At 36.9% G+C, this 14,705-nt stretch overlaps 1 pseudogene; it reads right to left on the bottom strand.

Moving 5' to 3' along the window:
- Positions 1–11,291: 11,291 nt before the first annotated feature.
- Positions 11,292–14,367, bottom strand: LOC129657699 (60S ribosomal protein L10a-like; annotated as a pseudogene).
- Between the last annotated feature and the right edge of the window lie 338 nt (positions 14,368–14,705).

Below are 14,705 nucleotides of genomic sequence, written 5' to 3'. Positions count from 1 at the left end.
GATAATTTTCATATTCGATAATAAAATTGAGAAATTAAAAAATACCTTTACTGATTAGTTTAAAAATAGTAAACCTATTAGGTGTTAACAAGTATTACATATAAAAGTAACTATTTTCAAAAAATATTATGAGAATAATAATATTTCTTACCTTTCTACAAATCTCTTGAATGTGTGATTTAGTGGAATTCAGCTGCATTCTTATAACTACTTAGGTTTTGAATCTGTTTCAATACATTATTTTGGTTGACATATATACAGAAAATTCTGTCTTACAAAAACATGTAATTGGAAAAGTGAACAGTACTTTAATAGCCTTTTCAGAAATTGGTGGATGTTATTGTTTGATATTATACCAAAACTTGACAAGTAGTAGTTTCTTAAAGGTTAACTGTATTATGCAGTTGGAACGCATATCAACTTCTTGACAACAACAAGCTTCTTCATACTCTGTTACTTTAAAATCTATGTATATATTTTGGACTTTGATCAGATCAGATCAGATCAGTCGCTCAGTCATGTCCGACTCTTTGTGACCACATGAATTGCAGCACGCCAGGCCTCCTTGTCCATCACCAACTCCCGGAGTTCACTCAGACTCACGTCCATCGAGTCCGTGATGCCATCCTGCCATCTCATCCTCTGTCGTCCCCTTCTCCTCAAGCCCCCAATCCCTCCCAGCCTCAGAGTCTTTTCCAATGAGTCAACTCTTCGCATGAGGTGGCCAAAGTACTGGAGTTTCAGCTTTAGCATCATTCCTTCCAAAGAAATCCCAGGGCTAATCTCCTTCAGAATGGACTGATTGGATGTCCTTGCAGTCCAAGAGACTCTCAAGAGTCTTCTCCAACACCACAGTTCAAAAGCATCAATTCTTTGGCGCTCAGCTTTCTTCACAGTCCAACTCTCACATCCATACATGACCACAGGAAAAACCATAGCCTTGACTAGACAAACCTTTGTTGGCAAAGTAATGTCTCTGCTTTTGAATATGCTATCTAGGTTGGTCATAACTTTCCTTCCAAGGAGTAAGCGTCTTTTAATTTCATGGCTGCAGTCACCATCTGTAGTGATTTTGGAGCCCAGAAAAATAAAGTCTGACACTGTTTCCACTGTTTCCCCATCTATTTCCCATGAAGTGATGGGACCGGATGCCATGATCTTCGTTTTCTGAATGTTGAGCTTTAAGCCAACTTTTTCACTCTCCACTTTCACTTTCATCAAGAGGCTCTTTAGTTCCTCTTCACTTTCTGCCATAAGGGTGATGTCATCTGCATATCTGAGGTGATTGATATTTCTCCCGGCAATCTTGATTCCAGCTTGTGTTTCTTCCAGTCCAGCGTTTCTCATGATGTACTCTGTATATAAGTTAAATGAACAGGATGACAATATACAGCCTTGATGAACTCCTTTTCCTATTTGGAACCAGTCTGTTGTTCCATGTCCAGTTCTAACTGTTGCTTCCTGACCTGCATATAGATTTCTCAAGAGTCAGATCAGGTGGTCTGGAATTCCCATCTCGTTCAGAATTTTCCACAGAATTTTCAGAATTTTCCACACATTTCTAACAGAATGTGGTCCACTGGAGAAGGGAATGGCAAACCACTTCAGTATTCTTGCCTTGAGAACCCCATGAACAGTATGAAGAGGCAAAATGATAGGATACTGAAAGAGAAACTCCCCAGGTCAGTAGGTGCCCAATATGCTACTGGAGATCAGTGGAGAAATAACTCCAGAAAGAATGAAGGGATGGAGCCAAAGCAAAAACAATACCCAGCTGTGGATGTGACTGGTGATAGAAGCAAGGTCCGATGCTGTAAAGAGCAATATTGCATAGGAAACTGGAATGTCAGGTCCATGAATCAAGGCAAATTGGAAGTGGTCAAACAAGAGATGACAAGAGTGAATGTCGACATTCTAGGAATCAGCGAACTGAAATGGACTGGAATGGGTGAATTTAACTCAGATGACCATTATATCTACTACTGCGGGCAGGAATCCCTCAGAAGAAATGGAGTGGCCATCATGGTCAACAAAAGAGTCCGAAATGCAGTACTTGGATGCAATCTCAAAAACGACAGAATGATCTCTGTTCGTTTCCAAGGCAAACCATTCAGTATCACAGTAATCCAAGTCTATGCTCCAACCAGTAAGGCTGAAGAAGCTGAAGTTGAACGGTTCTATAAAGACCTACAAGACCTTTTAGAACTAACACCTCAAAAAGATGTCCTTTTCATTATAGGGGACTGGAATTATAGGGGACTTGGACTTTGAATGGATTTGTTATCCATGAATTGGTCTCTCGGAAACATTGATTCATTGAATTGTGGAAGATCTTTCAAATGTTGATACATTCATTGTACAATACAAAAAAAAATACATTCATTAATATAACCAATTTCATCAGGAAATATTGCAATGTGATCAAACTTATGCGTGCTTAGTTGCTCAGTCATGTTTGACTCTTTGTGACCCTATGGACCGTAGTCTGCCAGGCTCCTCTGTCCATGGGATTCTCTGAAGAAGAATACTGGAGTGGGTTGCCATTTCTTCTTCCAGAACAAACTTATGATGTTAGGTAAAAGTTTCAAATATTCTGATTTTCTTTTGAAAGCTCAAGTTTTATCTTTGCAACAATGGTTGACAATTGTTTTCTTTCAAGTTAGAATCACTTCATTAATTTTAAAACAATATCTGCCAGATACTAAAAAGTCTGAATAATCATAGTTTGTAATCTGTCAGTTATTATTTGCAAAGAAGAATGTGTTCTGTGTTATTTTATAAAAATAAAAGAATGTTATTTTAAAAAATAAAAAAGCAGATACATCAGCTTGCTACTCAAATAACCACACAGATACTTTTCATGGAGATAATTGTTCTACTTCTGTAGACAGAAGTATTAATGCCTATTTCTCCCTTTGTCAAATGAAAGATTAGAAAGATATTTGCTCAGTGATCAGGATTTCATAATATTAAAAATGTTAACTACTTCTGCAGGAACATTCTTAAAGAAACTGGCTCCACCCCTCTTTTCTTTTTCTTCCCGTGAGTATATATCAGTGAAGAATAGAGTTACTGGCTAATAGTTTGGTGACTTGTCCTTAATTTCTGCTAAGTAATAAACAGTTTTACTCACCGTTGTGTTTGCACCATTTGTAAAAATGCTGATGTGGTGTAAGAGGTAAATGATTTTCACCTCATGAATTCCTTGAGAGTCTTAGGGGCTCCTAGAAGTCTCATAGACCGCATTTTGAGAACCAGTGCTTTGCACATATATATCCAATGTAACCACTGGACTGGCTGGCTACTTGTCTCTGCATTTGGGAATATCTTCACTAAAAATTCTCCTTTTTTTCAAATAAACTTATCTACAAAACAAAAATAGAGTTACAGGTGTAGAAAACAGACTTATGATTACCAGGAGGTAAGGTGGGGGGAGGGATAAATTGGGAGATTGGGATTGAGATATACACAGTACTATATATTGGCTTGGCCAAAATGTTCATTTGGGGGTTTCCATTAGATGCTATGGAGAAATCCAGATGAACCTTCTGGCCAACCCAATATATAAAATAGATAACTAATAATGACCTACTAAATAGGGAACTCTACTTAATACACTATAATGGCCTATATGGGGAAATAATCTAAAAAAAAGAGTGGATATATACGTATAACTCAGTTTGCTGTACTGAAACTAACACAACATTGTAAATCAACTATGCTCCAATAAAAAATTTTTTTAAGTGTTCCCAGGTATAGATTCTCAAAATTATGCAAAAATAAATATCAACTGATAAAAAAAATCTCAAAATAATGCAAAAATAAATATCAACTGATTAAAAAACATCTTTCTCTCACTTCTGCCTTCTTGAATGTAGTTATATCCTCCCCAGGGCATGATGCATTCATTGGCTGACTCTCAAAATAGATGTGGTCACTCCCAATCTGAGTGTTGACACTGTTTTGAACATGTGTTATAATTTCATGTCTCATAGGCGCTAGTTGTACCATCACTTTTGCACTCAGAACGTTTTAAAGAGAGGATGCTGTGTGCTATTTATCTTTGAAAATTACTTGGTGCCTGAGAAATAGTTCTGGACATGTTGTATGCCCCACATAAATATTTGTATGTTGAAATGAATTAAAATGAATGAAGTATGATTTCACTAAAACTTATGGAATTATCTCCAGGGGATTAGATTAATTTTGCACACCTGTATTTGCTTTAAGATAGTTATTTTTATCATTTACCCTAAAAAATAGAATTAGGATGATTAAAAAAGATTTAATCCAAGCTTGATGGTTTTAGCGGAGACTGAATATTCATTCCTTCACTTACTCCTTCATTATTCCTTCACTAAGTTTATGTCTTTTCCTATTGGGAATAGTGTATATTTTTAAAGTACTTTTCTTAATTGGAGTATAATTGCCTTACAATGTTGCTATTTTCTGCTGTACAACAACATGAATTAACTACATGTGTACCTATATATCCCCTCTTGGTTAAGTTTAGTTTTTAAACAGAGATTTATTTAGCACTTACTATGTGGTAGACATGAAAAATGCAATGGGGAATAAAACACAGAGCCTCATCCAAAGGACTTGCATTCATTCAGAAATTGTACTATAATCCCTTACCAAGTGTATTTCTCTAGTTATTTGCTGAAGGGAGTTCCTGCCGTTATAAAGTATATATAGTGTAATTCAAGGGACACGTAAATCAATAAATCAAAATACAATGTGTTAGACACTATTACTGAAACAGGAATAATAGACAATGGCAGTTCTGAAAGGGAGCATATAATTCTATCTGGAGAAGTAAATGAAAGCATCACCATTGAGGTAACATTTTTACTACATTTCAATGACAGATGAAGAGGGAGACAAGGATAATTCTTGCAGAAACTAATGATAGAAAAATGGAATCTTGATAGATATTATTATATTCATGGAATGAGTAAAGTCCGTATGGCCAGCACCAGGGAATATGTGGAAGAAAGGGAGTAGGAATATAATTTGGTTTTAGATTGTTCAAGGCCAAATTAGTCATACTAAGGAGTTTAAGTTTTATGTAAGAGCATCATGCAAACTTTTAAGAATAATAGTGACGTGAATATCTCTGCTCTTTTTGGTAGATCAATCTGATGACCAAGTGGAAATAGTGAATGTGGGTCGATAATGCAGACAGAAGGCTCCTTAAAGCAATATGGCACAGTTTTAAGTCAGATATAGTGAAAACTGGAACTGACATATTACCAGCAAAGAATGAAGAGAAAGAGGCAGATTTGAGAGACATTTATGACACATATAGAATTGATGTGACTTGGAAATTATTTGGATTGTGAGATAGAGGTAAAAGTGAAGGATAACACAAATATTCATACATTGGGAAATTAGAAAAAAGGAGGTGCTATTAATGAAGATCAAAAATATAAGAAGTAGAATTAGCAAGGTTAGCAAGATGGGGAGAAAATGTCCATTTGAGATAGAAGCTGAACCTTAGAAACAAATAGTCCTGTGTCCCAACCCCAGCTGGTCAGACTTTGATGTATGATATTTTTATTTAATCTATAAAATGGAAATGCTCATTTTGTCCTTACCCAAAGAGAAGTCTGGCTTTTGTTTCTATCTCTGGAAGGTAACTGCTAAACCTTCAGCTCTCAATAGGAGTGTTGTTCACGGTGGCCCCCTTGATCTACATCTAATAGTGCATGTTAAGAAGGTGACTCATGGTCAGTCCTAAATGAGGTGGATAAATCTGGAGCCCATTATACAGAGGGAAGTCAGTCAGAAAGGGAAAGACAAATACTGTATAGTAATGAATACATATGGAATCTAGAAAGATGGTACCGACTCTCCTACATACAGAGCAGCAAAGGAGACACAGATGTAAAGAACAGACTTTTGGACTCAGTAGGAGGAGGAGAGGGTGGGATGATTTGAGGGAATAGCACTGAAACATATACATTACCATATGTAAAACAGATGACCAGTGCAAGTTTGATGCATGAAGCAGGGCACCCAAAGCTGGTGCCTTGTGACAACCCAGAGGGAGGAGGTGGGGAGGGAGGTGCAGGGGGTGGTTCAGGATGTTCAGGATGGAGGGGACACATGTATACCTATGGCTGATTCATACTGGTGTATGGCAAAAACCATCAGAATATTGTAATTATCATCCAATTAAAAAATTATAAAGGTAACTCATGATAGACCCCCTTGGACCACTTGGTATATCAGTCAATCAACATTCCAAGATAATGAGGCCCCAATAAAAATTCTCAAGAATGAAGCTCAGGTGATCTTCTCAGATTGACAATATTTCATGCATCTGGTCAAACATGATTGTTAGCAGGGTAAAGCATCTTAAGGATGCTGGGGGCTAAACCCTCTGAGACCCCACTCTATGGCCCTCTTCCTTTGACTGATTCTAGTTGACATCCTTTTTTTTTCTGTGATAGTTCATATCTGTGACTATAATAGCTCTCAGTGAATTCTGTGAGGCTTCCTAGGTGACCATTAAACCTGAGGATGATTTTGGGAAACTCCTGAACTTGCAGCTGGCATCAGAAATGAGGGTAGTTTTTAAATGAAATCCTTCCTCTAACTTTGTGTCTGGATCCTAACTCCTCATAGTTGAGGTCAGAAGTTTTGGGCAGACCTGGCAGTCAGAAAGCTGTATCCTTAACCTCATAACTCGCATAACTCCAGGCACTAGCAGACTTGTGAAGATTAACTCATATAATCCACAAATGTTTGCACAAACTATAGAGCGGTCATGGTGTGTTGCACTGGAGATAAAGCAATGAAGCAGCCTGTGCCCTCATGGAGCATAGAACCCAGATCAAGTGATGTCAGGTATGTGTGAGGGACTGAATGTTTGTATCCCTCCAAAATTCATATGTTGAAATCCTAATCCAAAATATGATGATATGAGGAGGGGGGGCCTTTAGGAGGTAATTAGGTCATGAGGATAGAGCCATCATGAATGGAACTCAGAGAACGCTCTCAATCCATTCTGCCATGGGAGGATACCACAACATAGCAGTCTGCAGTGCAGAAGAAGGCCCTCACCAAAACTCAACTGTACTGGCACCTTGATCTCAACTTCCAGCCACCAGACTGTGAGAAACAAATTTCTGTTATATTTAACCAAACCAGCCTGTGGTACTTTGTTATAGCAACCTCAGTTCAGTCACTCAGTCATGTCTGACTCTTTATGACCCCATGGATTGCCAGGCTTCCCTGTTCATCACCAACTACTGAAGCTTGGTCAAACTCATCAGGCTGGTGATACCACCCAATCATCTCATCCTCTGTTGTCCCCCTCTCCTCCTGCCTTCAATCTTGCCCAGCATCAGGGTTTTTTCCAATGAGTCAGTTTGCATCAGGTGACCAAAGTATTGGAGTGTCAGCTTCAGCATCAGTCCTTCCAATGAATATTCAGGACTGATTTCCTGTAGGATGGACTGGTTGGATCTCCTTGCAGTCCAAGGGGCTCTCAAGAGTTTTCTCCAACACCACAGTTCAAAAGCATCAATTCTTCAGCGCTCATATAAATATAAATACTAGTGTCATCATCATCTAGATGGCATTTTGAATTCATGAATATAATGAATTCATATCAAAGGATTTTTAGACAGAGCTCTTGACTCAAGAAACAAAAGGTCTCTTCAAGCTCAAGGAAAACAAAAGATCCTAGAAGGGAAGAAGTGGATTGTTCCATACATCCTTCTCACCTGTAATTGACAGTCTACGGCTGAAATACACAATCTGAAGTCATCCAAATAACAATTTATTCCCAAGCAGATACGTAACAGAAACCCAAAAATGATGCTTCATTAAAGTATTTGAAGCCAACAGGAAAAACACATGTACCAAGAAAACTCACCACCAAAAGCTAATATGAAGTTATACCTTATTTTTCTAATAAATTATAGCATCACTAGATTAGAATATGTTGCAAGTACAAATACTTCCTTGGCCCCAGGGATCTTGGGAGTGAATATAAACTCTGTTTTTTAACATTCATAATGGGCATGTTGGGACTTCCTGGTGGCTCAGATGGTGAAGAATCCAACTGCAATGAAGGAGACTGGGGTTCGATTCCTGGGTAGGGAAGATCTCTTGGAGAAGGGAGTGGCTTCCCACTCCAGTATTCTTGTCTGGAGAATTCCATGGACAGAGAAGCCTGGCAGGCTACAGTTCACGGGGTCACAAAGAGTTGGACACAACTGAGCAACTAACACATTTACTACTTTCACTTTCAAGGGCCTTGTTAGCAAAAACACATTTTCTGAATGTCAAATGAGCTTCTCTGCTTTGAAGCACTTTAGTATCCATTTCTGATCAGTTTATAAATGGCATGCACAAAAATAAAGTATTAGATGTTTCATGCCCAAACACAGTACAATAAAAGGTAAGCCTAGAGGAAATCATGGGCAAAACTTCAGCTGAAATTGATTTTTGCAGATGACTTGTGACTGGGAAGAAATTTAAATTTGTTAATTTAAACAAACCATGTTGTTCACTCTGGTTTCCTAGCACCCATATTGCAAAATCTTATAATAGGCCTTCAGATGTCCTTATGCAATGGAGAGAGCTAGAAAGATTTTCTTTCTTTAGATAACAAAGCATGTTCTCCAAGTGACTGCTGTGGAAAATATAGTTGGTCTTGCTCTTTCCTCCTTGTCTTCATTTGTTTCTCTATTATTAAATAATATTTTAGCCCCATTCAACAAATGATCCAAGTATGAAAACACTCTCAGATTTTGTCTTATGTAAAAAAACAAAGCACCTCTTCAAAACTTATGCTTTAGAAAAGAAATTGCTGGAGAACAATACTGGGACAATCTATAAATAAGTAGATGAAACATCTTTGTCATTCCAATAGTATTGGAAAAGGCAATGATAACATATTTTTGAAAAGACTGTGCAATGAAGACTAACTATATTTTCAGCAAACTGAAGCATTATATATGCTAATAAAGACAAAAACATTGAGCATTTCCCATTGTATTCAGCTGTCTCAGTCAGCCCTAAACATTATAATGAGTACAGGAAGAGTGTAGTGAAATGAAGTTCTCTGTTTTGTTTTATGCCTACTACTAAACTTTTCAATTACAGAAATTGTCTTTGTAAGGTTTTCTCTACTGTGTAAACTTATATATCTCAATGCACAGATTGGCTCTATTGAAATTGGACTGGATGATAAAAAGTAGGAAAATATTTAAAAATGCAGAGTATCATTATATTAATATATTTGTTCAAGAAACACTTATAACAGGGGATTGTATTAAATTCTACATTAGGAAGATAATTCAAAAGTAGAGACCTTAAGTACCATAGGGTCAAATCCTTACTAGGAGGTGAGTTCTTGTGGCCTGATTTCATGCCCATAGTTGGAGAATAGAATCAAAAGTTGCTCAAAATAGCAGTAGTTGCAGCTTGAATAGGTACAGCTCACCACACTGCCAACTTGTATCTTACAGAATTGCTTTTTAGTTTTATTTAAAATATTGTAATATCAAAAGTTCATGTTTTTCTTCACATTTAAAACTTTTTTTATTTTATTTTATTTTATTTTTTAAACTTTACATAACTGTATTAGATTTGCCAAATATCAAAATGAATCCACCACAGGTATACGTGTGTTCCCCATCCTGAACCCTCCTCCCTCCTCCCTCCCCATTCCATCCCTCTGGGTCGTCCCAGTGCACCAGCCCCAAGCATCCAGTATCGTGCATCGAACCTGGACTGGCATCTCATTCATACATGATATTTTACATGTTTCAATGCCATTCTCCCAAATCTTCCCACCCTCTCCCTCTCCCACAGAGTCCATAAGACTGTTCTATACATCAGTGTCTCTTTTGCTGTCTCGTACACAGGGTTATTGTTACCATCTTTCTAAATTCCATATATATGCGTTAGTATACTGTATTGGTGTTTTTCTTTCTGGCTTACTTCACTCTGTATAATAGGCTCCAGTTTCATCCACCTCATTAGAACTGATTCAAATGTATTCTTTTTAATGGCTGAATAATACTCCATTGTGTATATGTACCACAGCTTTCTTATCCATTCATCTGCTGATGGACATCTAGGTTGCTTCCATGTCCTGGCTATTATAAACAGTGCTGCGATGAACATTGGGGTACTCGTGTCTCTTTCCCTTCTGGTTTTCTCAGTGTGTATGCCCAGCAGTGGGATTGCTGGATCATAAGGCAGGTCTATTTCCAGTTTTTTAAGGAATCTCCACACTGTTCTCCATAGTGGCTGTACTAGTTTGCATTCCCACCAACAGTGTAAGAGGGTTCCCTTTTCTCCACACCCTCTCCAGCATTTATTACTTGTAGACTTTTGGATCGCAGCCATTCTGACTGGTGTGAAATGGTACCTCATAGTGGTTTTGATTTGCATTTCTCTGATAATGAGTGATGTTGAGCATCTTTTCATGTGTTTGTTAGCCATCTGTATGTCTTCTTTGGAGAAATGTCTACTTAGTTCTTTGGCCCATTTTTTGATTGGGTCATTTATTTTTCTGGAGTTGAGCTGTAGGAGTTGCTTGTATATTCTCGAGATTAGTTGTTTGTCAGTTGCTTCATTTGCTATTATCTTCTCCCATTCTGAAGGCTGTCTTTTCACCTTGCTAATAGTTTCCTTTGATGTGCAGAAGCTTTTAAGGTTAATTAGGTCCCATTTGTTTATTTTTGCTTTTATTTCCAATATTCTGGGAGGTGGGTCATAGAGGATCCTGCTGTGATATATGTCAGAGAGTGTTTTGCCTATGTTCTCCTCTAGGAGTTTTATAGTTTCTGGTCTTACGTTTAGATCTTTAATCCATTTTGAGTTTATTTTTGTGTATGGTGTTAGAAAGTGTTCTAGTTTCATTCTTTTACAAGTGGTTGACCAGAGTTCCCAGCACCACTTGTTAAAGAGATTGTCTTTAATCCATTGTATATTCTTGCCTGCTTTGTCGAAGATAAGGTGTCCATATGTGCGTGGATTTATCTCTGGGCTTTCTATTTTGTTCCATTGATCTATATTTCTGTCTTTGTGCCAGTACCATACTGTCTTGATAACTGTGGCTTTGTAGTAGAGCCTGAAGTCAGGTAGGTTGATTCCTCCAGTTCCATTCTTCTTTCTCAAGATCGCTTTGGCTATTCGAGGTTTTTTGTTTTTCCATACAAATTGTGAAATTATTTGTTCTAGCTCTGTGAAGAATGCTGTTGGTAGCTTGATAGGGATTGCATTGAATCTATAGATTGCTTTGGGTAGTATACTCATTTTCACTATATTGATTCTTCCAATCCATGAACATGGTATATTTCTCCATCTGTTAGTGTCCTCTTTGATTTCTTTCACCAGTGTTTTATAGTTTTCTATATATAGGTCTTTAGATTCTTTAGGTAGATATATTCCTAAGTATTTTATTCTTTCCGTTGCAATGGTGAATGGAATTGTTTCCTTAATTTCTCTTTCTGTTTTCTCATTATTAGTGTATAGGAATGCAAGGGATTTCTGTGTGTTGATTTTATATCCTGCAACTTTACTATAGTCATTGATTAGTTCTAGTAATTTTCTGGTGGAGTCTTTAGGGTTTTCTATGTAGAGGATCATGTCATCTGCAAACAGTGAGAGCTTTACTTCTTCTTTTCCAATTTGGATTCCTTTTATTTCTTTTTCTGCTCTGATTGCTGTGGCCAAAACTTCCAAAACTATGTTGAATAGTAACAATATCATTTTAAGGGTTTTTTTTTTTGTTTGTTTGTTTGGTTTTTTTGAGTATAGTTGAGTATGGTTTATTAAGCTGTGTTTAGTACAGATGCTGGGGCTTGCCCATGGTGCTCTTAATGTACAAGGCCCTGATGTTCTGACAGTTTTTCTGAGCAATGACATCAGGAAGTTTACAGCTAAGTGGATGTTGTACACAAACTCATCATCTGTCATCTTCACATGGCCAACAGCCATTGCCAGACACAGCACCTTCTTCATCTGGAACTTGATTGTGGACTTCACTTGATCAATTTTGGCCTCCATGTTCTCACTGTGGGTCAGCAAGGAAGGCAACTTGTCAGCCTTATTCAGGCCTGGGCCCAGGATTCATGGGATCTGCTTGATCAGAGACTCTGAAGCCAAAAAGGCATATTTCTTGGCAAACTTCTTGACCAGTTTCTTGTTCTTATTGAGTTTCTTCAGCACCTCAATGTCCGTGTAGGGGATATCCACAGCCTTGGCCTCATCACAGTGCTGCTGGTACCCCAAGACACATACGGAGAACTTGGGGTGGGGAGTGGACTTAAGCCTGATGGTGCCCGAGAAGCATTTGTCCTTCTGAGGGTCATAGTTCTTCTGGCTGATCCATCATCTCCAAAATCTTCTAGCATTTATGCTGATTGCTGTGCAGGACTTCCTGCCACTCCTCAAAGAGAGTGTTGTGGAAGACTTTGCTGCTCATGGTTCCTCACACTGCAATAACAGGAAAAGAGCATTTTAAGATTCTTTTATCAGAGTAAGATTCTTTTTTCACACATATCCCTATCTATACCCACATATACCCATAAACAATAGTTGATATGTTTTTGTGGGATATTTTTTGTGAAAGTGTGTTAGTTGCTCAGTCGTGTCCAACTCTTTGTGACCTCATGGACTGTAACCCACCAGGCTCCTCTGTCCATGGGGATTTTCCAGGCAAGAATACTGAAGCGAGTTGCCATTTCATTCTCCAGGGGATCTTCCAGACCCAGGAATCAAACCCGGGTCTCCTGCATTGCAGGCATATTTTTTATAAGCATATTGCAATAATCTTTGATGACCAAACTTAAAATGTTATTAAAACTGATTTTTAATAATTTAAGAAAATTTAAAAAGTAATATTGATACACTTAACCATTGTTTCCTTACTTTTGATTAATTACATTTTATTGAAAAGATATAGTCAACACTTTATTGACAAGGTTTTAAAAAAAGGAAGAAAAGATAAGCAATGGAAAAGGAGGTATTTGTTTTTCCCCAGATCGTTCAGATCTCATATTTACTTTCAGAGGGCACACTGTCAATGGTTTATTGTGTCACCAGAAATAGTTATGCTTTAAAAAAATGGATATAATGCATATGAGGATTTTTTAAAGTTTTTATTTTGAAATAATTTTAGATTTACTGAAAAGTTTCAGATATAGTTCAGAACATTTGTGCATATCTTTTACTAATTTTATCTTATGTTAACAACTTTCAGAAAAATGTAATTATAACTAAAATTTAATATTTGGTTAGTAATAATACTAATAAAATGACATGTTTAAATTTTAGCTATTCGCTGCCCTCAATGTCTTTTTTTTCAGGGATCAGGATACAATTCAAGATCTCGTATTGCTTTTAGTTGCTATTATCTCCTTAATCTTCTTCAATCTGGGGGCAGTTTTTTAGTTCTTCTGTTATTTCTTTTGATGAATACAAATCAGTTGTCTTAGAGAATGTATTTCAGTTTGAATTTATCTGATGTTTATCATGATTAGATTGCACTTATATATTTTTCAAGTATATCATATCTGTCTGTGCCATATCAGAGGTACATGATGTGGATTTGTCTTCATATTGATGCTCTGAACTAATGTTATAAAAATTTACTACAGATTTTAGTATTAGTATTCCTGTTTGGAAAATTCCATAGACAGTGGAGCCTGGCAGAACTACGGTCCATGGGGTCGCTAAGAGCCAGACATGACTAAGCATGCATGCCCTAGTATATTACACACAACACTTTGATATCTATTTAACTTTAAGAGCATTCCACTTCAGCATACCACTTTTCTTGATCTCTACATAGTATTCAGTTGCACTGTAGGTCATGATTGGTCTAATCAGTCTACTGTTGAATGTTCAGGTTATTTCTGGTTGGTCATTTTAATTTTAAGTAACTATTAATAGAAAGGATATTATTTTAAGTGTATTTGTGCATGCTTGTGTATATACATATAACAAATTTATATTAATGGAAATGGAGTTGCTGGGTCAAAGTTGGTGTGCATATTAATTTAGATGACATTGACTAATTTCCTGACAGTTTGCGTTCCCTTCTGAGCCATGTAGTAGAAGGTTTATTTTCTCATGTGCTGGTTGACACTTCTTGGTCTTTGCCAATAAGAGAAAAATGGTACTTTATTATGGCTTTCATTTACATTTCTACTATTATGTCTGTTAACAAACTATTGCAATTTTTGTGAGCTTTTTTCCATTGTTCTTTGCCCATTTTGCTACTGAGTCATTAGCCTTTTTCATATTAAAGAGCTCTTTAAATAATGATATAATTAACCCCTTGTCATCTAGTTGTCAATGTTTTCCTCTGTATTTCATTTGTGTTTTAAATCTTTGTAGGTCTATACTCATGATGGTTTATTGATTCTTATAACGGCTAATGAGCAACATGCTTCTCAGTGAAAGATCTGAAATGGTTTTATCAATTTACCCATAGTTGTAACATCCCTTTCTTTTAAATCAATAAATGATTAAAACCCATCATTGAGTTAAAATGTATAAGATGAATCTAAATGTGTTTTGTGACTTATTTGCTTTAGGTCTGAATAGTCATGGAGTAGAAAAATGAGCAAAAATTTAACAGCTTTTATCTGTTGAACAATTTCACCATTACAGCCACATCCACTTTGGCTCAATTTATTTACTATTGTGCTTGGCTCCAGTCTCAAACC

The sequence above is a fragment of the Bubalus kerabau genome, chromosome 7 (genome assembly GCF_029407905.1).
Source record: "Bubalus kerabau isolate K-KA32 ecotype Philippines breed swamp buffalo chromosome 7, PCC_UOA_SB_1v2, whole genome shotgun sequence".
Taxonomy (NCBI): domain Eukaryota; kingdom Metazoa; phylum Chordata; class Mammalia; order Artiodactyla; family Bovidae; genus Bubalus; species Bubalus kerabau.
This window is presented reverse-complemented; position numbering and strand designations above follow the sequence as displayed.